Genomic DNA, 4114 nt, shown 5'->3' on the forward strand with positions numbered 1-4114 from the left:
GGGCAAGGAAAAACTGCCTTTTAACGGGCAGAAACCTCGGACAGACCCTTCGGCTCTAGGTGGGTGGTCATCTGCTAATGAACACTAAACTAAAACTAAAACTAAACAACAACAGCCTGCTCCAGCTTGCCTTTAACAAGGAGGGTTATAAGCACACAGTCAAGGGTGCAAGACTCTGCAGCCTTTCATCATCAGGGTGCGGCATCTTTCATTAAATATTTTAATCCTCCTTCTTGGACATGTCAAGACAGTCACAGCATACCTGACGCTTGTAAAAATACATTGGTATTTGTAGTTGCATTGTTTTCCAAATTACAACTGGGTTTTGACAACTGTGTTTGAAAGGGAGTAAATATTCAGAAACAGGTATCTCCATTTTCAAGGTTTACTGAGAAAAGATGAACAGGTTTATAAAATCCATCTTTGAGAACTGATTCAGTCAAAAAAACAACGGAAGCTACCAACAGATTTAATGCAGACGTATCTACCTTATGTCCACAAGTGTTACATAACCACCCACTTACTCTGCATGTGAACGTCTATAAATAAGAGAGGCAATGAGGTGACAGACACTAGAAGCCTGGGGCTGACTGTATTCACGCCTCAGGATGGATAAAGGCTGCTGGAAACAGACCCTTGTGGTGGTCTTGGTCAGCACGTATGCAGAAGGTAATGACATTTGTTTATGTTATCACCAGTTTTGTGAGGTGTGTGGGGTGTGTGGAATGTAATGGCGATACATGTATTATACACTGAGACAGCATTACTGTTATACTGTATTTCATAATGAAAGACAATCAAATAAGACTTCACTGGAATGATGTTTCATTTGCACAGTGGTAAAATATACCAAATAAGCTAATTAGCAACTAAACATATTCACACCAGAAGCCTAAGGTCAAATACTATCAAACATATATCACACAATTCTACTTGCATGTTTTTGAACGCACACATGTATGACTTGTGGGTAGCAAACCCTTTACAGTATATTTTCAGCTGCAACTTTCTTCTCTCATCCACTTTCACCGCAAATACTGCTGACCAAACATAACAACCTGCCTCTAAACATAAAACAGCAGTCGCAGATGGACAGGGGGTAGGTCTGCCATCTGTGTTACTCCAGCACTATTAGTTTGATAGTTTCTTGGTCCAGCAAGTCACTGCGATGTAGTCTACCTCCAAACTGGATCAATTTAAGCTGGTCATCATATTCAGGGACTAATTGATCAAACAAATGGTAGAGGGGACAGGTTTGTTATCTGAGATCCTGAAGGTACTCCGTGAAGCAGTCTACCTGGGCTTGTCTCAGCAGGTCTCATTCAACTTACCAATAGTCTTATGCAGCAACATCTCCAGAAGCCATATTGGTGAGTTTGAGCTGCTATAGCACTGCCAACTGGGCACCAGTCAGAGCAGCATATAACTCCAGCAATGGCATCGACTGCTGACGCTTGGAAGCCACTCTCGAACGTGATGTGCCACTTGTAGATGTTGGGTGCTGCCTCCCTCTGCAGGTCCCTCCACAAGAAACGGAGCAGGGGCCTATCCTCTGGCAGCAACCTGACCTGGTGGAACATACCTTTATTGTCACTGCTGATGGCGACGACATGCTCCCTAAATCTTTGCAGGAACCCTAGAAGGTTTATATTCTTATATAGATGCTTATATTCATGCTGGAGCATCTCGACAGGTTAGGGGTACTCTGCCATCCCCAGCTGATCTGTAGTAAAGGCTCTCTGGATCTTGAAAGTCCTTTGGGGATGACTGGCATGAGAAATAGAAAAGGAGACAGACATACCATGCATTCTGAGACCCTGGCCCACTGTCCTTAAGGCAAGATGCTTTTGTTCCCCTTGGAAAGGAGTTGCTGCAAAGGAGCTAAAACTAAGCTCTTTTGCGGCAGCTGGAAGGAGCATAGTCCGCTCTGAACCATACCATGTAGGTCTCCATGGCCTGCTTTCAATTACGTAACACAACTTTGGTTAGCTTCAGGAGCATCTGACTTCCTATCCATGTATAGCACTTCATTAGGTGTACTCACAAAGCAGGAGGTGATTTCTAAAGCTGGCCTGGTGTTGAGGTCATGGAGAGCCTCCAGATGTCTGAAGTAACATCTCTTGCACCTGGCCTTCAGTCTGCACAGTGTGTGGCCTGGTGAGAGTGGCCACAACGCCAGCATTGTCTGTTATTCTTGACCCAGGCAGTCCACTGCTCAGTAGTAAGCTGGCGGAAAGGAATGCACTGGTTCAGATAGTGCTTGGCATCTGCACAGTATGGGCACAACAGGATGACTTAACCTGATGGACTGGCACTGGTGAATGGGACAGCTGGAACAGCAAAGGCGTTTGACATCTGTTCAGTCCCATGAAGGTTTGTAGTCGGCTTCCCAGACTTTGAGTCCTTGGTAGCTTGGACATCAGCCTAGTGATGTGGGATCCACACTGAAGCTCCACCTGGCCTTTGTCTCCTAGCTGGTCAAACATGCCCACCAAGGCTCTTACTCAGAGGGCAAATCTTTTGAAAGCGTTGTGGCTACGGATGTTAGGCGACTCCATTAGGTCTGCGATGCACCTTAGTGCTAGCTGGTGGGGTTGTCCATAGTGCTCTGTTAACAAGGCTGTAGTATTTGTATAGGGCTGGTTAGAGTTTGTATACGAGTCTGCAATGAGAAGTGCTTCTTCGAATTTGAGGTGGTCTACCAGGATCTGATATTCAAACCTTTCAGTGGCATCCTTAGGAAGAAGGTTATCCAAAGAGGTCTTTAGCATGGCAAACTCACGTGGGTCCCCCTTACTGAAGTCTGGGGTTAGGGTTAGGTAGGTTGGTAGGTTGAGAGCCCAGAGGAGTGGAAGTCCTCATTTGCTTCTGTTAGGTGCAGGTGAGAAAATTAATAAGCTCATCCATGCAGATGAATCAATGGACGGTGTGACCACTCAGTAGGACACAGTCTCATCCTTTTGAGGCATGCTGTCAGCTCCACCACTAGATCTGTGGGTAGTGGGCAAGGGATGATTGAGGTTTCAGGTAATCTTGTTTCACTGGAGGGGGAGGGAGTGGCCAATCACCATCTTGCCTCGTTCTTCTTTACAGGCCTCCAATCACAACACTGGGGATTGGCATAGTATGGCAGATGGCCTGGCTGGGAGCTGCCGCATTTGGTGGGCTGAGGGAACAACAGCGTGCACTGGTGTCTCCCCAAGTCGGGCGGTGGAAGGAGGAAGTAATCAGAACCATTATTCCTCCTCCACCTCCCTCCAAGCCTCTCGCTGCATTAAGCTGCCTTTGTGTCTAAATCACGGTGTACTGAAGCCTCTGGTTGTCTTCCCTGATCTGCCGCAGTGCTTCGAGTATTGCAGGTGTTGCCTCTGGCGCTAATTGGAGAGACAGTGGAGGTTGGGTGCTTTGGTGCTGGGGTCCTGAGAACACTGACTCCCTGGGATACTTTGGACGGGCACCAGTAGCTGGACACTGATCAAAGGGCTTGGCTCCACAGTGATCACTCACATCCGGCTCAAAGGACAAAATTTGACCAAGTATTACAATAATTTTAATTTAATTATTATAATTTTCAGGTTTGGACTAGTTGGTAGAACAAAACATTGTGTCACTTTAGAATTTTTAAAAACTAAACAATCAATCTGGTAATTCATAAAATAATCAGCAGATGAAGCCATAATGAAAATAATCATTAGTTGCAGTCTTGTACAAATAGTTCAAAATGACCTCAACCAACTACAACTGTAAAACCCTGCTTTTACATTAACGCATGAGCAATAATAATCTAATGATCTCATATATAATAGTAACAGGGAACATTTTCTACTTCTTCATGTACATTTTCCTGATTGAAAAGTTATTAAACATTTCTGATGCTTCTGGGGTTTATTTGAACCAGTAATGGTTGCAAACACACTAGTAAATCTGATCAAAACACTTTATAAGTTCAGTCTGTGTGACGTCCTAAGTACCATGATGGTGGGAGTTGTTTTGGGATACAAACCGAGTTCAAAGGTAAGGTTGTGTAGGGCTGAAGAGACAATTATGTCTTTTCTGTTCTCGTCTCCAGCTTCCTTCTCCTGTCACATGGATGACTTCATCAAGGCGGTGAAGC

This window comes from Morone saxatilis, unplaced genomic scaffold (assembly GCF_004916995.1).
Source record: "Morone saxatilis isolate NCDOM2014 unplaced genomic scaffold, NCSU_SB_2.0 Contig14, whole genome shotgun sequence".
Classification (NCBI taxonomy): Eukaryota; Metazoa; Chordata; class Actinopteri; family Moronidae; genus Morone; species Morone saxatilis.